This window comes from Nicotiana attenuata, unplaced genomic scaffold (genome assembly GCF_001879085.1).
Source record: "Nicotiana attenuata strain UT unplaced genomic scaffold, NIATTr2, whole genome shotgun sequence".
NCBI classification, from domain to species: domain Eukaryota; kingdom Viridiplantae; phylum Streptophyta; class Magnoliopsida; order Solanales; family Solanaceae; genus Nicotiana; species Nicotiana attenuata.
Genome location: NW_017673541.1, coordinates 52,431 through 74,670, shown reverse-complemented (window position 1 = coordinate 74,670; position 22,240 = coordinate 52,431).

The window sequence follows — 22,240 nt, the reverse complement described above, 5'->3', positions numbered from 1 at the left end:
TGCCTTATTAGCACTTTGACACCGCAGAATATGATCTCATTCCAATACAAACAACCATCTTCCTTATCTATACACTGAGCATTCTTTATCAACAACAGCGCATGACATCCTAGTATTTCCTCACATCTACGAAGCACCATATAACCTTTGTCAAAATTTTGCTTCCCTCGTGCCATCCTCGGCTCAATTTCTACAACCAGGACTGATCTGCCAGTATACCTCGAAACGGAACCAACATAGCACATAACCGTGCGATCAGCTAACCAACAACAACCTCCCCAACTTGGCTCGAAGCCATATATCTGGACACACTCAATAACCCATAATACTTTTACTCTAATGATGTCACAATATCATAGTGAGATTAAACTCAAATCATCTACCAGTTCGTGAAAGCACAAATCATCTAGTACTGTAATCCTCTGTAAACCCCGCATTCATTCCGACCTTAGTTGAGTCCACTCTCTTAAGCGACCCAAATTCTCAAATTTTAACAAGTACCCATCAATTACACATGAGGTCTTCTAACATACGCATAAGGATCATACCACTTAGGAACACTCCGCAGGAGATAACCCGTCTGCTTCGCCTCAATTTAGTATTTCGGCATACCTTCCACCATCATATACGTTACACAGTCAATTTAGTCTTCTTGAGTCTGAACTCATGCCGCCACATGTATTGCACTTTACTTTCCAACTAGGAGACACGAAAATATTCTCCACGCGCCCATAATTCTGGCTACATATTAAATCATAACAAGAAACGGATCACTCAACAGTTCATCTATTATCCAGCCGACTCCTTCGTCACTACCAAGGCATATAGATACATCTCGCAGTACTAACATACTCGCCACATGGATGTCCAACCACCATTCCGGCTAATAGGGACAATACCGAGCATATAAGTTCAAAACACTTGCTCACACAATCAGCACCTCCGTGCTCAAGCCATAGGCAAAGATCCGGCCTCAAGTCCTCCAGACTGGCCCAACATGAACTCACAGAGATTACCTCTCGCCCCTTGATCGGGGAATCACAAGCCATAAAGGCACATACAATGCTGAGTGCTCATGTGCACATACAGACATGTAGAAGAAATTTCAAGAGTTATATCACAAGCTGAATCAAGTGCGCACGATAAGAATTCCAAGAATATGAAGTTTTCCTAAAGGTTCTGCAGCCTCTCGAGGATAAATACAAACGTCTCCGTACCGATCCGCGAGACTCTACTAAACCTGCTCATGACCGTGAGACCTAGCAACCTAGGCTCTGATACCAACTTGTCACGACCCAAAACCGGCACTAGTCGTGATGGTGCCTCTCGTGAAGACAAGGCCAGCCAACTAACCCAATTCGTCTCTTTCAAAGTAATAAAACATAAATGGATAGAATAATGTGACTTAATGACATTAATTAGCAAAATTTACAACCCAACACAGCCCGACCGGGGTGTCACAAGTCACGAGCATCTATAAGAAAGAAGTCTCCACTATACAGACTAGAAATACACTGAACAAGATGCATGAATAACATGAAGGGACAGGGGTGCTGCGAACGCTGGCAGTCTTGCTAAAACCTCTACAACTCCGCCGTCATACAGCCAATACCCGCTACCGGGTGCATAAATACCTGCAACTACACGCGAGGTGCAGGGAGTAAAGTGAGTACTCCAACTCAGTGAGTAATAAAGGTAAATAATAACTGAGCAGCAAGAAATCACGTAAAAACCACCAATAAGCTGTATAGAAGCCGGGTACAATTTTCTGAGAAAAATAGTGAAATCTGTGATATCTTTACAAATACCTTGGCTCAGTTCAAATCTCTTTTGAAAGTGGTCTTTTCAATAATTACGAAATCGATTTCAAAATAGTTAGTGCTGATAAGCACAGAAAAATCCGCCCCTCGGCACAATTACCACAGTATAACAGGTAAAAAGACAAGTAAATATGCAATATGAGCACATCAAAGTTTGCCCCTCGGAAATATCTCAAAAATAGTTCCGGCCCCTCGGGTCAATCAGTGTCATTGTTACCACTGTCTAAAATTTAACCGCTCTAGATGGGTATCCGCGCTCACTGTGGGGGTGCAGACTCCGGAGGGGCTCCTGTAGCCCAAGCGCTATATCATCATAAGGCCTGAAAGCCTGTACATATCAACATGAGGCCTGAAAGCCTTCTCACAATACACTCGAGGCCTGAAAGCCTCCTCACATATCGCTCAAGGCCTAAAAGCCTCCTCACATATCACTCGAGGCCTGAAAGCCTCCTCACATCACTCATCATATCCTCACACATGGCCCTCGGTCTCAATCAGTCCAAAAATAATCATAAGCCCCTCGGGCATCAGTAAAACAATAATGATCAGCTCAAATAATAATTCAAATATCAGTTAAAACTCAAGGTTGAGTAAAAATATAGCTGAGTTCATGAAACAGTGTAATTCAAATGGACTGAGTTCAAATAATATTTTAAATAGTGAGGAAAACAGTGATGATAGCTCACAAGGAGTTCAAACAGTCAGCAATAAGCCCCAAATATGGCAATAAGCCCAAGTCATAGTGAAAAAAAAACAACAAGTCATAGTGAAATACGCGGTAAAATCAACAACTGGGACGGACCAAGTCACAATCCCCAACGGTTCTCTACCCCACGCTCTCTGTCCGGCGTGCAAGTCACCTCAATATAGCACTATGGGTGCAAATCCGGAGTTTCAAACCCTCAGGATATCATTTACAATCATTACTCACCTCGAACTGGTGAAATCTCTAGCTCGCGACGCCTTTGCCCTTCAAACTGGCCTCCACGCGCGTCGAATCTAGCCAAAATCAGAGCGAATACATCACAATATGCTAAGGGAACAATACCCAATCGAAAATAATCGAAAAATAGCAAAAATCTCAAAACTAGCAAAACCCGAGCCCCGGGCCCACTTCTCGAAAAATTACAAAACTCATATTACCGGATTCCTCGTCTCGCCACGAGTTAATACATACCAAGAACTCCCAAATCCGAGCTCAAATGACCTATCAAATCCCAATTTGAAATATCAAAAACTCAAGCCCTAGTTCATCAATCTTAGGCTTAATTTCCATGCATTTCTAGACCAATTTCACAATAAGAACGAGATTTAAGTTCAAAAATCTTACCTCCAATCGATTCCCCTCGAACCCCTCTTTAATCTCCACCAAGAAGCTCTCAAAATGGTCAACCATGGAGGAAAAATGACCCAAAATCGCGGATGAAGTGACTTAAAACATTCTGCCCAGCTGAACCTCCTTCATCGCGTTCGCGACTTCAGCCCCGCGAACGCGAAGAACATTTTTATTTTTTCCAACATTAACCTTACGCGAACACGATACCCACATTGCGAACGCGATGCCTTATTCCTCATACATACGCGAACGCATGATGCGAACGCGAAGAGCAAAACCGCTGGACCCCAACTCCTTATACGCGAACGCGAGCAGGTCCATGAGAACGCGAAGCACAATATCATATACATACGCGAATGCGAGCCAAATAACACGAACGCGAAGAGCAATAACTGGCCTGCCAAGAATCCTTCTACGCGATCGCGATATACCCCATGCGATCGCGAAGGCTTAAATGTCTGCAACACGTGAACTAAAATTCTGCAACTCTTCAACTTAGAAAATGGTCCGATTGGCCACCCGAAACTCACCCAAGGCCCCCGGGACCTCATCCAAAAGCACCAACACATCCTAAAACCTCATTCAAACTTGTTCCAATCACCAAAACACCTCAAACAACACTAAAATCATCAATTCTCATAGGATTCAAGCCTAAGTTCTTTAAAAACTTTCGAAGCACGCATTCGATCAAAAACCCAACCAAACGGCGTCCGAATGACCTGAAATTTTGCACGTACATCAAAAATCACATATCGAAGCTACAACAACTTTCGGAATTCCATTCTGACCCTCGGATCAAAATCTCACCTATCAACCGGATTTCGCCAAAATACTAACTTCGCCAATTCAAGCCTAATTCTACACCGGACCTCTAAAATCAATTCCGATCACGCTCCTAGTCACAAATCATCCTCCGAAGCTAACCGAATCACCAGAAATCACATCCGAGCCTTCTAACTCATAAGTCAACGTTGGGTTGACTTTTTCAACTTAAGCCTTCCTTAAAGAGACTAAGTGTCTCATTTCTTATCAAAACCAGTCCAAATCAACTCTAACACACCACATACCGATAACGAAGCATGAAGAAGCATAAAAATAGGGGGAAACGGAGCAGTAACACACGAGACGACGGGTCGGGTCGTCACAGTTTAGGAAGCCAAATTTACCTGGGTCAGCACACTTTATGGGGAAGATGCGTGGTGACAGGGAATATGAGAATCCTCTTGGGAACTTGCTGGCTGAAGTTAATGATATGGAAATGGTGAAGGTACTAATAATTTTGATGTGCAACCCAGTGACTAAGATGTCGAGCTTGGTAATTGGAAAGACACTCCTTTCTTGGCTAGTTAGGGAGGAGTTTTGGCGGCTTATTTTGTTGTCATTTCTATTTGTCCGGGTTATTTCAGGGTTGTATTCCGGATATTCTCTTGTGGCTCAAACCCTTCTTCTTCTTCTTCTTATTTTTCCCAGTTCGTTTATTTGTAGTAACTCGTCCAATGTTATCTAGGATTGTTCCAGGGTGTAACCCATGTCTATTTTCCTTGTTTTGTTCAAACCCTTTTCACCATTTGTCTGATGCAATCTCCTGTTTTTTGTTAGTTCTAGTCACTTTCTTTTTAGGATACTTTTCCTTTTATAGTTCTTTTCATCCCAACTCTAGTGACATGTCATGCACGCATAATTCTCAGCATGGTCTTGAAAGTTAGTCTAATCATGAAGCAATGGCACAATTTTGAATATGATAAAAGGATGCGTTTGAGGAAACAATTAAAGATTCACGCATTCTAAGATGATCTTAACTTTGAATTGAGTGAAACTGAGGCAGTAAATCTGGAAAATCAAGAGTTGATAAGAGCATACAACAAGGGAGTGTCTCTCAAGCAGTTTGAGGTAGATCAGTCAGTGTTGAAATGCATTGTTCCACATCAAGATAAGGTTGAGTCAAGTCTGCTTCGAACTGGCCAGGGTCATTCATTGAGACAAAGGTATTGCCTATTGGCACTTTTTGTTTGTGTTGATGCCATCAATAGATACTGTGCATGATTTCTTTGCTTATCTTCAACTGCATATTTGTACTTGGTATTTTAAGTTTGGTATGACGAAAGCATTTTATTATACTACCCAAACACTTCTATCCTTTGCTACCCCTTTTGAGCCTTAGTTTTTTGTTTCATACCCCTCTTTTAGAATTAGAAATAGAGTTAGGAATTAAAAAAGAAAAAGAAAAAGAGAAAAAGAAGAAAAAAAGGAAAAGAGAAGAAGAAAACAGGAGAAAAGGAAAAAAGAAAAAAAGAGAAAAAGAAAAGAAAAAAAAGAATTTTGTCTTTTGAACTACGTTTGACCTGATTCTTGTCACCACAAGATACGTTGGCAGCCTTACAGTTCGGTCACACCAAATAAAATATTTCAAAATCTCCAAAGTCAAGAGTGGGTCATTTTTTCTTGGAGACCCCATCCAAGCAAAAAAAAAAAAAAAAATTCCCCAAACTCCAAGAAGCTGGGGCAGAGGTTTTAATTTTTCCAAAAGTTGTAATTTTTAACCATTTCATCTTAAATTATTTTGAGCCTCCATGCCCCCTTTCTTTCCAACCCTGTCCAAAAGCCTACATTGCGATCCAAAGAAAGACCTCCCGACCAATATTTGAGGATGCCAAATAAAATGTGTGGTAAAAGTCTGGTCTTCTTGTATCATGGGTAATACTTTGTTCTCAGCACAAAGAGAGAAAATGATAAAATGAGAGAGTCTTATTGGTGAAAAATTTCACAGGCACCATAAGGCGACGGTGAGTTGAGAGAAAGAACAAAATGAGAGCGGTTTGATGGTGAAAAACCTTCAGGGCACCACAAGTCGACTGAGGATTGTGGATCATATAGGACAATTAAAGCGCTGAAGCCCAGTTTCACAGTAAAGAGGTACAACAATAGTTGAATATTAGACTTGCTTGAGAGATTAGGCCACTTAATCCAAAGGTGCATGTCATGGTCATTAGAGTTGGTATCCACATCTGATAAGTTTCTACTTTGTAATTTTCTTGTTAGGTATCACCTCTTTCCATTGTCCCTTATTTTGTTCCTCTTGTTTTATTTGAGTCCCTTCTTGAGTCTATTTGGTCAGAACAAGTGAGAAATGACTTCAAAATTTGCTACTACCTTTTCAATTGCACAAAACGAATTTGGCTACCACATCAAAGTGGCATAAGTCAGGAAAAAGTGGTATGCGCATTGAATTGGTAACAATCAACATGCTTTGGGATTCATGTGAAACGCAAAGGTTCGGTAAATGTCAATCCATGAGCAAAATGCAACAAATATAGGATATTGGGATCGAATGGAGCAGAGATGTTTTCTGTGATAAGGGTTAAAAGAAAATGGGTAGTCGATAACAGGCAAGATCTTCCAAGTTAAAATCAAAGTTATCTTGGCAAGTGTAGAAGCAGCCGCCTTCGAGGTCAAGGCCACAAACTAACCACCACATTTAAACTCACAAATTTTCTTTGTTTGAAACAGGAAAAAGCAGTGCAAGCAAGTGGGTTCAAAAACAAGGGGAAAAAAAGAAAAGAAAGAAAAAGAAAAAAAGAGAAGAAGAGAAGAATCGACAAAGGGAAGTTTCTCAAATCTTTTCCCTTACCTGTCTTGCTAGTGTGCGTAAAATGTTGCTATTGCTCTTCACTTTTTTCCTCCTAGGATAAAAAGTCCTAGTCTGATGGATTTTCCTCTCAATCAAAATCTTAATTTGATGAATCTTTCTCCTAAGATTAAGACCTAGTCTGATGAATTTTCTCCTAGGATCGAAATCTTAGTCTGATGAATTTTTCTCCTAAGATAGAAGACCTAGTCTGATGAACTTTCTCCTAGGATCAAAATCTTAGTCTGATGAATCTTTCTCCTAAGATAGAAAACCTAGTATGATGAATTTTCTCCTAGGATAGAAATCTTAGTCTGATGAATTTTTCTCCTAAGATAGAAGACCTAGTTTGATGAATTTTCTCCTAGGATCAAAATCTTAATATGATGAATCTTTCTCCTAAGATAACAAAAAAGGACCTAGTGTGATGAATTTTCTCCTTGGATCGAATCTTAGTCTGATGAATCTTTCTCCTAAGATAACAAAAAGGGACCTAGTCTGATGAATTTTCTCCTAGGATCAAAATCTTAGTCTGATGAATCTTTCTCCTAAGATAAAAAGGGACCTAGTCTGATGAATTTTCTCCTAGGATCAAAATCTTAGTATGATGAATCTTTCTCCTAAGATAAAAAGGGACCTAGTCTGATGAATTTTCTCCTAGGATCAAAATCTTAGTATGATGAATCTTTCTCCTAAGATAAAAAGGGACCTAGTCTGATGAACTTTCTCCTAGGATCAAAATCTTAGTCTGATGAATCTTTCTCCTAAGATAACAAAAAGGATCTAGTCTGATGAACTTTCTCCTAGGATCAAAATTTTAGTTTGATAAATTTTTCTCCTAAGATAACAAAACAAAAAAAGACCTAGTCTGATGAATTTTCTCCTAGGATCAAAATCTTAGTCTGATGAATCTTTCTCCTAAGATAAGAGATCTAGTCTGATGAATTTTCTCCTAGGATCAGAATCTTAGTCTGATGAATCTTTCTCCTAAGATACCAAAAAAATATACCTAGTGTGATGAATTTTCTCCTACGATCAAAATCCTAGTCTGATGAATCTTTCTCATAAGATAAGAAACCTAGTCTGATGAATTTTTTGCTAGGATCGAAATCTTGGTCTAATGAATTTTTCTCCTAAGATAGGAAACTTAGTCTGATGAACTCGTTCCTAGGATAGATCTTTTGTTTTGCTCTCATCATTGCATCAATAACATAAGTGATTCCAGTTTTGCTAACAACTCACAAATCTTCCAAGTGCAAACTTGGGCAGAAAATTTTGTTTGTTTTGTTGTTTTGATTGCAGGCACCCACTTGGAGAATGAAGGAATTTATTGCGGAATTATTTCAAGTTTCAAGTCAGTTGCAGGCACCCACCTAGAGAACGAGGGAAGTTATTTTAGAATTCAATTCAAGTTAGAAGTAGCAGAAGCTCGTGGCAAGAATGTGAGTCAACAGTCCGAGATGATCAACAGAAGTGATTTCAATCCAGAATAGAAAAGAAAAACAAAAAAAAAGGAAAAAAGAAAAGGGAAGTGAATCCAAAATGTAGAAGCCGAGACAAGAGGTGGATTGCTCAAAGACATGACTAAAGTCACAAGCATGGTGTGTCCGGTTTTGATCTGAAAAGCTTAAGAAGATGAAATAGCACCTACAACTAGCAAGCGTCAAGATTCAAATCTAAAGTCTGCACAAAGAACCATTCAAGACTCAAAATCAAGCTTCAGAAGACTTATAGATAGGAATCTTGTAACTTGTAGTTGCCAGGCTTAGTAGTCTTTTTCATTTTTGATTTTTATATAATGATAGGTCCGCGGACCGGAACCTCGACGGCATCTCGACCGGCTCTCCACTTCAGTATACTCCATCACCCCATTCACTTCTGAACTACACGTGCCCTGATTCCTTTATAGCCAAGGATATGTAGGCAGCTCAGATACCAGGGATCGGTCAAATTCTCTTCCTTTCTCTTAGTTTTTGGTCTCTCTAAATAAGGGTCGGGTTAAAAAACCTGTCTAGTCATTCTTTGTCTGAAAACACTCCGTATTTCCAGTCAAAGAGGGGCAGCTGTAGACATGTGATTTTTGACCCTCCCCAAGATTTTACATATTTGAGCATTTAAATACTTAGTTTAGGTCTAATATAGTTATTTCAACTAACTCTGACTCTTTTACATTATTTTAAGAACAAAAATTGAAAATTACAAAAATAGTTCCATATTTCTCTACTTAATTTGCGTATTAGATATTTTTTGAAGGACATGTTACTTCTAACCTATTTTTATTCTAATATAATACTTGAAAATACCAAAATAGCTTCACTTTTAATTTTAGTTTTATTTTAAAAAATTAGGAGTGATTTTATATTTTACAGTATTTTATATTAGTTTGGAAGAATTTTAGATTTATTAATAAATTTTCAGCTTTCTTGTTAAAAATTAAGCCCAATTTCGGATCCCCTCATGAGCCCAAGAGAACACCCATGAGCACCCTTCCTCTTCCTTCTTCATAACCTAAGAAAAACCCTAGACTTCATCTTCTTCTCAACCTTAACCTACACACTACAAACCCTAGAATCCCCCTACACACAGCCGCCGCCCCTAGCGTAAACCCGCCGGAAATTCGGCAACACCCAAAAATCGAGAACCAGCAGGAGCAACCGTTGGACAACTCTTCTTCTTCATTCCATCTAACAGCCGCTCCCCTCTTACCACACATAGCCGCCACAACATTCACGCCTCACCGTCGTCGGAAACCAACCACACCTCTACTTCAAAAACAGCCGACTCCCACTCCATCTCCTTCACCAGCCGGTCGCCATCCACTCTCAGCAGTCGCAAATCCCCCTGATTCGAACAACTCTCAGCCGCGAGATACACACAACAAACAGAAGAAGACGGATGAACGGAGAAATCCAAGAATGAATTCTGAAAATGCAGCCATGAATCTCTATCTTGTTTGCCATTTTCTTCCATATATAAAACCATAGTATTATGAGTCTCTGAAAAATAATTTCAAAATCAGATTCGAAAATTACGATTCATAAGGATCTGAAATTTAGTGAAAGTAGGCGAGTTTAATTTGATTTCACTCTTTGAACCTCTGTTTTGAGGCTTTTTAAATCGTGGTTTATACGAGGGGTCCGGTCGGCAAGCTTGGTCGGAGTTCAACGTTGTCGACGAGGATTTACGGTCAAGCTCTGGTCTCGATTCATGTTCTGGCACTACCAATGTAATCGGAAAAGCTATCATTTTGAGGTTATCTCTTACTTTGATTTTGAATTTTTCTATATGTGTTTTGTGCTCGATTTTTGCTGATTATGAATGCACATGGTTGTTCTTTCTGTTTTGTTCGATATTTGAAGTGTTATGGGTGGCATTTGATTGTGAGGTTCATGCTTTGTTGTTTTGACAGATTTGGTTCATATCAATTGATTAGGATTTACATGTGTTATATGTTGTTGAACACAATATAGCCAAAGGAAAAATTAAAGTTTAGACTTAGTTTAATTATAGAAGAAGTTGTTTCTTTTGGTGTTAGTAAAATGAAGAATATTTGAATATTGAATGAATGTTATATCATTTTATCTCTTCTAAATAATGAATCGTTAGGAGCATGTTTAGGTCCGTTAGCATGTGGGTAGGCAAGCCTTAGAATTGTTTTTGGATTTTGAGGCGAGAGGTCGTTCCTTAGTTAAAATTATCCGGGGAATGCCCCGAAGGACCGGTAAATATTTTATTCCGGGGAATGCCTCGTAAAACTTGTATTTGGAGGCCAAAAGTCGAGCTTGTAGTATTTATTTTTATTTTTATTTTTATTTCATTAGGAGGGGACGACCTCAAGCCCTTTTGTGTGTTTATTTTTGCTGTGTTTGTTTTACCTCAATTTGAATATTTCAAAGCCAACTAGGTCGAGTATGCAACCGTACTAGTTACGGGACTTGGGGAGTGCCTAAAACCTTCTCCCCAAGTCAAATGAACCCCCTTACCCGAATCTCTGGTGCAGACTTAGTTTTTGAGTCTCAAGTGTTTGAAAAGAAAAATTACTTTTAGAAAAACAGTGACCTGACACACCGAAATCAAATGTCAGGTGGCAACTCTGAGTTATTTCCTTTTGAACACAATTTTTTCACTTTCGAATTTGAAAACCCTTTTGAGCTTTACAAAATCTTTTTATTTATATAAGAGGTTAAGTGAGGTTTGTAAAAAAAAGGGGTGTGACAGAGACTTGTATTTATATAGTTTGATCCTTATGCTGATTTCTCTACACTTACTTTGGACCTTTAAATTCCTTGTCTTCCCTCACTTACATGATCACTTAGGACAATTATAATTCGATAATCCTGCATAGCGTAAATTTTGACCGGGACACATAGTTGTGGACCTCGAAGAGTGCATAACACCTTCTCTTTAAGGTAACTTGAGCCCTTACCCCATTTTTGGTGACGTTGACTAGTTAAAATATAGTTATTTAGAAATAGGTGCCCTAATGCACCTTAAAAATCGTTAAATGGTGACTCTTATCTTTTAATACCCATTTAAAAGAGTTGTCACATGTCGAAACCCGATTTTCCAAGAAAATAGGGTGCGACAATGTATGTGATGATTCTCCTACTTCTGAGTCAGTTCTGGTGGTGAGAGACTATCCAGATGTATATTCGACAGACCTTCCGGGTATGCTACCCGATGAAGATATTGATTTTGATATTGTCTTGTTGCTAGACATTCAACCCATTTCTATTCCACCATATCATATGGTTCCAGCGGAGTTGAAGGAGTTAAAGGAGCATTTGCAAGAGTTTTTTAGGTTTCATTCGGCCTAGTGTGTCACCTTGGGATGCTCCGGTTTTGTTTGTGAAGAGAAAAATAGTTCTATGCCCATGCGTATTGATTATCAGTAGTTCAACAAGGTTACAGTGAAGAACAGGAACCCATTGCCATGAATTAATTACTTATTTGATCAACTACAGAGTGCCATAGTGTTCTCAAAGATTGATTTGTGGTTCGAGTATCATCAGCTGAAGATTCAGGATCTAGATATTCCGAAGACTGCTTTTAGGACACGCTACGGTCACTATGAGTTCCTTGTGATGTCATTTGGGATGGCCAACGCCCCAAAAGTATTCATGCACCTAATGAACATTATATTCCAGTCCTATCTTGATTCATTAGTCATTGGGTTTATTGATGACATCTTGGTGAACTCCTGCAGCTGGGAGGATCTTGAGCAACATTTGAGGATTGTCCTCCAGATCTAGAGAGAAAAGAAGTTGTATGAAATTTTTTGAAAGTGTGACTTCTTGCTTGATTCAGTGGTGTTTTTGATTCATGTATTGTCGAGTAAGGGGATCAAAGTTGATTCAAAGAAGATTGAACTAGTGCAGTGTTGGTCCAGACTGTCTTCAGCTACGGAGATTCGGAGTTTCTTTGGTTTAACCGGGTATTACTGCCGTTTCATAGAGGATTTCTCATCTATTAGCCCTGTTCCCCTATTTATTGCCTCATCTATTTTATATTATGGTTATGTGGCTTTCCGGGGTGGTTAGTTTTAGGTGAATTTTGAAGTGAAATGGGACACTTGGTGACAAGGTTTGAAGCTTAAGTTGAAATAGTTGACTGGTTTTTGACTTTGATATATATGACTCTGGAAAGGAGTTTGGACGGTTATGATAGCTTCATATGGTGACTTTATACTTTTGAGGGTGTTCGAATATAGATTTGGAGGTCTGCAGGTCATTTTGGTTTGAATCGGTGAAAGTTAGAAAGTTCAAGGTTTGGAAGATTTTGAAGTTTAATCGAGAGTTGACTTTATTGATATCGAGGTCAGATTCCTATTTCGGAATTTTGAATAAGTTCATTGTGTCATTTATGACCTGTATGCAAAATTTAAGGTCAATCGGAGTTGGTTTGTTAAGAATCAACGTTGGTTTTGGAAGTTGGAAGTTCATGGTTTCAATAGGTTTGAATTGGGTTGCAATTCATAGAATTTATGTTGTTTGATTTGATTTTAGGCCTCGAGTAGGTTCGTTATGTATTTTGGAACTTGATGGTATGTTCGGACGGGGTCCCTGAGGCCCTTGGTGTGAATCGGATTTAAATCACACTAGTGGACGCGCTGGTGCAATTGGAGGGATCGCAGAAGCAAAGTTCTAGGGGCTTGGTTGTGACCACAGATGCGAGGAGATTTTCGCATCTTTGAGCTCGTAGGTGTGGATGAATTGGTCGCAGATGCGGATAGGGACAGCGTGGCCCGGGGTCGCAGAAGCGAACACTGTCTGCAGGAGTGTGTGCGCAGAAGCACTCCTATGCCCACTGGAGTGGATGTACAGATGCGCTTTTGTGTCTGCAGAAGCAGATTTGCTTGGGCTTAAGTGAAAGCTGCACCTGCGATGGATTTTCCACAGGAGCGGAGCCGTAGAAGTGGCTGATGGTCTGCAGAAGCAGAACCACTAGGCAGAAAAGGGGTAAATCAAGGGTTTGTTCCCATTCTTCATCTTTTGAGTCAAAACCTCGGTTTTTGGCAATTTTGAGAGATATTTTCAAGGATTTTATCAGGGTAAGTGATTTCAACTAGGATTTAATTATTATACATAACCCATCATTGTTTTTACTATTTAATTAGTGTTTTGAGTTCGAAAAATTGGGAAAATTTGTGAAAACTTCATAGACCATATTTTGAGTATTTGAAGGTAGATTTGAGGTCGGAATTGAATGGTTGGACTCGTTTTTGAATGGGTGTTCGGATTTGTAAGTTTGGTCGGTCCCAAAACGCGGGCCCGGGGAAGACTTTTTTAGTAGACTTTTTGTTTTTCTTTAAAACAACTTTATTATATGGAATAGTTTCGTATGGTTTGTATTTATGATATAAAGTTTTTTTGGCTAGATTCAGGCCGTTTGGAGTCGGATATTCGCGGAAAATGCTTACTAGTGGATTGAGTTAGCTGTTTGCGATAAGTTATCTTGCCTAACTTTGTGTGGGGGAACTACTCCTTAGGATTGTAGTTGTTTGTGTCATTTGTGGTACGTGAAATCCGTGTACGCTAGGTAACAAGTGGGTACACGGGCTTTATACGGTAATTGACCGGTTTAAGCTATGTAGATTCTTTTCATGCCTTTAATCGAATTGTCATAACATGTTATATCCATCATCGTTAATGCATCCTTACATGCTTAGTTAAAGTTACTGTTTCCTTATTGCCTAGTAATTATTTGACTGTTGAGTTACCTTACTTGATGTTGTTATTTTTGGGAATATCTTATTATTGAGTTTTGGTATTGAAGTTGTAAAAGTCATGATCACATTGAGGAAAAGTTGTAAATTGCTGAAATACCATTCTTGTTGAGATATTCACTTTCACTTGCTACTGTTGATACTCTTGTACACATTGTGGTTGAGTCATGGACTATTTATTTTGGAAACATTGTTATTGTTTTATTCTTTTGGCAAGTTATGGTATTGGGAACTTGAGGTGCAAGTTATGATATGTTGTGATATCGATACGTATGCGGTGATTAGACAATATACTTACTAGGTACAAGGGGTCGGTTTGTACTCATACTACACTTTTGCACCTTGCGTGTAGATTTTGGAGTTGGAGTCGCTGTGTATGCTGGGAGCTGGCATTGGAGATTTACCTGTGTTCTGATTATAACTACCACTTGTCCTTGGTAGCTTTATATTTTGCTAGTTTATTTAGGTAAACTTCGAATATAGGATGTATTTATTCGTACTAGCTTTTTTATAAATTCTAAGTCTTAGAAGCTCATAATTTGCACTACATGTCCTTAGGATTTGAATAGAAATTTCATTTATTTTATCCATTGACTCTTATTACTTGATTTGAGTTGTGTTGATACTAATTGACTTACCTTGCAGGTCGGATTAAGTGCCATCACGAGCAGATGAATTTTGGGTCGTGATAAAGTGGCATCAAAGCTCTAGGTTCGTAGGGTCCACGAATCATGAGTAAGTTTCTGGTAGAGTCTTGCGGATCGGTATAATACCGTCAATACCTCTCTTCGAGAGGCTACAGGGCATTTAGGAAAAAAAATTCTTTCTTTCTTTCCTTATCGTGCAGCCTTGTTTCAGCTTGAAACAAGCGATCTTTATTATTTCTATTCATTCATATGCAATGTTGCGTACTCGGTATTAGTTATACGCTAATAGTTGTGATGTTTCGGATGAATTACGAGGGTCTATGGATGGTTGATCATTGTGAAGTGTTGTCTAGCCTTGGGAGGAGGTGCAGTGATAGATCTTTCAGTTTTTCATTTGTGGTACAAGGTGGATTCTTGTATTTGGTTGGTAAGCATGGGCTTAAGAAGGCTGGATGGTAGCCTAGTTTTGATTATGGTGGGCTCAGGGTAAGGTGTTGATTTGAGTACAATCGGTGGATTATCTCCTGCGTGATGAGTTTGGATCTTGTGTTTCGTAAGAGGTTCTCATATGGTGGAATGCATACATTATCATTTCAGGGCATTTGGGGGTAGTTTGCTTGACTATTGGAAGGATGTGTGTGCGCTTGGCAGAGTTTTCGAAGTGTTTTATAACCTGTACTGCATGAGTTCTAAAGTACAAAACTAAATAGCATGCGGAATCGGGCAGCAATGAAGATATGGTACTTTAGATTACTGATGATGTGTTCTATGGCTTCGAGCCGAGTGGGAAAGTCTGTTATTGATGATCGAATTGCAGGATCATGCGTAGTATCAGTTTCTGGGCTGAGGGATTGCTTGGTTGTTTCTTTGAATAGTTATGTGTTCGTGAAGCCCGGGTTTCTCGATGCGTATTGGTTGTGTACTGGAGATCATTGTAAGGTGAAGAGCTTTGATGAGTTCCAGATCATATGTGGCATCTAAGAATTCTTGAATTTGTGTATGGATCCGTCTTGAGATCGGTAGTTGATGGTGGTTGGACCTGCGATAATGATTCTACATGGCAATATTAGAGTGGTGCAAAAAATGGCTTCGGATTCGTAGAAGGTTTCTTCAAATCAAGCATATCGGATTAAGTTACTTTTGGGTTGGTAGTTTGCGTGATTCAGTTGAGTTAGAGGATATCAGTTTTGATGACTTGATTATATGTTAATGAGTTCTGAAGAATTCACCGTGGTTATGGCCATGGCCCGCAGTTGATATTTTCTACATGTATAGAAGCTATATTTTTTTGTGGTAATGTTCTCCTGGGTTGAGTTAAGTGAAAGGTTCTCGGTTGATGAGGTATTCAACTTGCTTGTGGTTCAGAATTGACTATGAGGTTTTCATATTATCACGAGTTAGCATATTACTAAGGGTGCATTGTGTGGGGTTGAAAGTTGCGAGTTCAAGGTTGCAGTTTAGGTTTGAAGGGAATGATATGGTTTCTTGATGAAACGGACGATTTCGGGTGTTTAAGAGAATGCTGACACTATTTGATATCATAGGAGGAGAGTGCGCATGTCGACAAGTGCATTATGTTTTGACTTGTGGGTATTTTTCTGTAACATGATGGAGTACGAGTGACGTATCAGCCATTTGAGTAGCGGTGTGGAGATTGTATATGGAGTTTCTAGTATTTATGAGGTTCAGAGACTAAATGTTCTCGTAGGCAGACTATTCCTTGGTTGCGAATTGTGGAAAAATGTGAAGGATTGGATAATTAATGGAATGTGTTATGGGAAGTTGCTATAAACTTTTGGAAGGTTATTTACCTATGTGGGGATGATCGGGATTTGGTTTAGGGATTACCTATGTGGGGATGCATGGGAATGTGTATTCTGTATCGGATTGGAGTTGCTTAATCTTGCGCAGTTGTTACCATGCATATATCATCGAGTGAAATGGATGTTATTCGCACATTGGTCTATGTTATGTGTTTCTCTGTTATGCTATGATGGGTTGTGAGGGTTACATGGTTATTCGCACGCATATTGTAATTTCGTTGTGACATTATGGTGTTATGGGCACGATGGCCCTCGTGATGTTGATTTATTTATTGCACCATAGTTGTGCTTGCCTTTATCGGTATTGTTGTGCCTAATCATCTTCCCACAGTTATATTTGTGCACTCTATCGTGCTTGATGTTGATGCATATGCAGTGAGCTCAAGCATTATGGCTCGATGAATACCCTGTGTGGATTTATATGATTGGATCAGATTGTGCGCAACAATGGTACTGTGATGAGATGTGATCACGCCCAACTATGCCTTATAAAAAGGACTAAACAGTTGTTGCAAATATAATCCCATTTACAAGTCTGGAGTCGAATCCCACATAGAACTAAGGCTTAGCTACAACTGTTCACTATCACCAAGAAGACAAGCTTGAACAATTCCTAACTTATAGATATTAAGATTCTTGTGTTTAACTAATTAACTAACAAATTAAAATAGTAAATTAACAACTAAAGATACTAAGGGTTAGGGACAAGATTAAGGAGGTCCAGAGTTATGATTTCCCCTATTGTCGGAATCCTTCCCGCTATATTTTCTATAAATTCGCCTAAGTATTCTTTACCAATCATGAGCGCTCTGACTGTCGTAACTCTCCCGAGCAATTACCATAATTTACTAGACATATTCTCCCAAATTACGCTAGTTGGCATTAAGTACGGCTCATTTGGATCGCACACAAGGTTTCGTTATCCCTAATCCCACCTTTAAACCCTCCGTATTGATCCCTCATATACGTTAGGAGTGATGTTGTTCAACAACTACCTAAATATACACTCTTTCCCGAGTAATACACACTAACTAGGCATAGTTGATTGAGAGCTCTTCAACCAACCTCAATAAGAATGTATTTTAACAAATAGAGAAAAAGCTACACCAAATCTATATTAACGTAACAGGAAAATCATCCCCCAATAGGTTCCATAAAAACCCTAGATAATAAATTAGCTATTCATAATAGTATGCATAACTACAATACTAGAATTCATAACCAATAAAAAAAATAGGAAGAAGGAAGTGAAAAACTCATCGAAGAATTCTCCGCCTTGCTCTTAGTGTGTTCTTGCCTCCATAGGTCGAATCCCCGGTCTCCTTAGCCTCCTTAGATCTAAATTATGTCAAAACTCCTCTAAATATCGTATTCCCATGTATATATATACCAAGTAGGTCCGGGCCCAAACAACTATACTTTCTCCTACTCGAAAAAGGACATTTTTCTCGGATAGACATGCGCGGCCGCGGATTGGCCACGCACTTTGACAAGTGTTCTGCCTGACATCCGCGGCCAGTGCTCGACTGCGCACTTGTCGCACATTTTTCATCCTGATCTAATTGGAATTTGGAAAAACGTAAAACAAGGAAGTTGTACCCGCTGAATTAGATTTTCAACCATATATTGTGGAGCCCAAATGGAGTTCTGAGCGAAAAGTTATGTGCATTTTACTAGACAGTGCTCAATATGCCTACTCGATTCTTCGTTCGTTCTGAACTATCATCCGTTGATCCACAAAAATGATCCTGGCTTAATTACTTGGGCTTTTACTCATATTTCAAAGCTTCAAATCACTTGAATTCATTCCATAACACCTACATAGTTCGGAATCACTCCTACAAGGCATAAAACACACAATTAGCGCAAAAGACTAGACTAAATCTCAAAGTCAACTGAAGTGCAGTGAATTGGAATGTAATAATTGACTAAAATGCGTAATTATAGACTATCATCAAGATGTAAAACCTTATGCTTATTTCGTGTATTTTTCTTTCACTTTGTTGAAAACAGTTCATAGGAAGATGTTAATATTACCCTTCCTGCTTAAGTTGCTTAGTAGCCTTCTTATTTAACTTTCTTCTGATTATCTTCCATGTTTGAATTATTACTTATTTATTGTATAGAACCGCATGGTGTGGGGCTCCATATGGTTTTTAGTGAGACTTGTCGATTGGGATGTTTGTATTGGTTGAGATAAGATTCCTAATTCTGGGATTTGATACCATAGTTCTGCTTAGAATTTGGGCAATGGACCTTGTCGGATGGGTGAGCTTCTTAACTTGTTGGTCGGAAGGTTGGTCATGAGTTTATGCATGTTCCTTCCATCATCGGCAGTGTACAAAGGTTTTGAATGAGGTTTTACTTGATATGAGGTTTACTACCAGTACCGGATTTGCTTTTGGGCAACTATGGTGGTTATCAATTATTGTTGTGAGTATCTGAGTGATGTGGTGTATCATGTGATTACATATTGGCTTAATTTTATGATTTGATACATCATGTTCAGACTTTTACAGTGTGTAAATACAAGATTTGTATCTTGTAATGAATTCCGGATGTTGGAAATTGGGTTCTAAGGTTTACGAACTAAGTTTGAAGTAAGATATCCAATTATGTTGTGTTAATAGGCTTATATGGAGCGGGGTGAAGTTGGATCACCCCTGGGTATGTACATGTTAAGGTTACACTGTGATTTGATGTCCTTGGAACGACTCTTGGCTCGTTCGCGGACGAACGTATGTTTATGTGGGGGAAGATGTAACGACATGATCAGTCGTTTTAAGCATTTTCATTTCATTCAGTTGTTTGAAGTCATGAGTAGCTTCATATGATGAATTATGACTTGTGTAAATCGTCAGTTTTGGTTATCAGGTGATTCGAGATTGATTCGGAAGAAGGATTCTCGTGTTAGAAACTTTAAGTTGGAAGATTGACCAAGTTTGACTTTTGTGTATTTGACCCCGTATTGGAGGTTTGATGGTTTCATTAGGTCCAGATGGTGATTTTGGACTTCAACATGTGCCCGAATTTGCATTTGGGTTCTTCTTGAAGGTTTTGGCGTTAATTGGCGAAAGTTGTCAATTTGAAGGTTTGAAAAGTTCAAAGGTTTGACTGAGATTTGACTTTGACGATATCAAATTCGAATTTTTATTTCAGGAATCGGAATAGCCTGGATAAGTCATTTAGGACTTGGGTGCAAAATTTAAGGTCCTTTCGAGTTGATTCGATATGGTTCGTCACAAGTTTTGAAAGTTGAATGTCTAAAAGTTTATTAAGTTTGATTTGAGGTGTGGTTCATGATTTTGATGTTGTTATGTGTTATTGGAGGCCTCGATCAGGTCCGTATACATTTTAGGACTTGTCGCTATGCTCAGAAGGGGTCCCGAGCGGCTCGGGTGAGTTTTGGTTGCGTTTCAGACCATTTGTTGCTTTTAGTGTTCTTCGCGATCCCGAAGGTCTAGCTGTGATCATGAAGTGTATTTGGTCTGCTGTGAATTTGTTCTTCGCGTACGCGTTATATGGAACGCATCTGTGAAAGGTGAGCTGGTTGTGTCCCGCGTTCGCGATGAAATGTCGTGTTCGCATAGAGTTCAGATGAGGAGCTGGAGGAAATGTCTTTGCGTTAGCGAAGTAGTAGCCGCATTCTCAAGGGTCTGGATATGTTGTGCATCGCGCTAGAGAGGTCTATGTCGTGAACGTGTAGGGTCTTTTGTCTCGGTGAGATTTTGTTCATTGCGAACGCGATGGTTTTTCCACGTTCGTGAAGGGCATTTGTTGCGGCCAAGCGCATACGCAAGTATACGCGGTCGTCAAGTAATAAAATGATAAGATAGATTGTTGAACCCACGAGGACTTGTTATCAACTATTAATTAAATTAAACTATCCCAATTATCTAAACAAGAATTGAACCCAAAAGTAGTGTACTAAAGTAATTAAACAAAAATGTAAATAAATAATGAACTCTGAACAAAGGAAGATTAGATTTTTATGTTATGAATGTAATGAAAACGATCCAAGGTTATTGGCCATCTAACATTCCTTTTGTATTCTTAAATTGAATTGACTAACTAATTCATCAAGTTCATTGGTTGAGAGGGTTAATATTGGTCATAAGAATCTGTCGAGTTCTTATTCGCCTATTCAAGTTAACCTAATGCCTATATGTCTATGAAATTAGAACTAACAAGAACGCACTTATAATTCCAGTACATCAACCAAGCAAGACAATTAGGTCTATGTCTATCCCGACTGTTCAAGATCCAGGCCTGCGTGAGCCACTGGCCCTGTCACTAAAACCGGAAACGTTTCACACCTGCTTGGCCGTTATTCTACTTCGTTTCTCATACTTTTCCTTAACTTTTCTATTCTTTGCTTTTGTCGTCTTTTGTAATGTTAACCTTTAATCACTGTATATTCAATAATTAAATAATCATGAATCTATTCTTGTAGTATATAAAATACATATAAAATCTCTATTTTGCTCCCAATTTTATCTCCAAAGTACCTACGCATAAAATAAACTCAATTAAGCATAAATATATATATTTTAGTATTAAAATACCAAAATATAACATAAGCAATGCACTAAAAATATAAAATTATAGCCATACATCAGCATTGCTAGAGAAGTTTTATAAAGTACTCTATTTCGTAGGTTTCAGATATTTTATCATATTTTGAGGTATGGAGATCGGATTTTGACGATTTTGGAGGCAATTTTCACCACATGAATTGGGATTCTACCTTCATTTTTGGCATCTGATTGATTATTTCAAAAGAGAAATCGGATGTTTTTGTCTAAACTTTTCTAATGTAAATTTTTGAGTTTTGAACATCGATTCGGAGTCGGATTTAAGAAAAATTAGTTTGGTTGGACGTAATTGAATGAGTTACCGGATTTTGTGAGTTTTGTCTGGTTTTGAGATGCAGGCCCAAATTTGACTTTTTGGTTGACTTTGAGTAGATGTGTAAAGGTTCGACCTTTATCGTTTGGGCTTGCTTCCTATGGTATTATTTGATGATTTTGAGTTGCTTTTGGTTAGTTTCGAGGCGTTTGGAGGTTGAGTGGGATGGCACTTCTAGTGTACCGATCTGTCTTGTTTGAGGCAAGTATCTTACCTAACTTTATTCGGGGGAAAATTCCTACTAATTTTTATTATTTGTTATATGTGGGGTTGATGCATATATGAGGTGACGAGCGTATATGCATGTGTGCCAGGGTTAATCATACTCGGGGGTAAATTAAGATTATTTGTGCCTTATAGAATTATGTGACCTTCTTGTTTCATATCTTCCTTGACTTCTAGATTACTATGAATATGAAATTAAATACTAGAAACCATGATTTAATTTATTATAATTTGATTAAAATTTGATGGAGTTTTGTGAAATTATTGATGTGCTAAATGCTGTTGTTATTATATTTAATCATAAATACATCACTACGATCCCTCTTCATGAATCCTTTCACATGCCTCGTCTTAGATTCTTGTATTCTTAAGGGGATTATATCTTGCCCAGAACTTGTTTGAATGAATTACTTTCTGATGAATCATTCATGTATGTTCTAGTGTTTCCCTGTTTTATGCTTATGTGAGTCTTATATGCCAGCTACTGCCTCAGTGTTTTAGCCAAACATGTTGCTCTAATATAGTATTTCGTCACCTCTATTCTTCAGAATTTCCTAGGTTTCTAATTAAACCCCAATACACTTGGTTTCCATTATTATGCATAGTTGACTGGATTAAGTTCTGAAGTCTG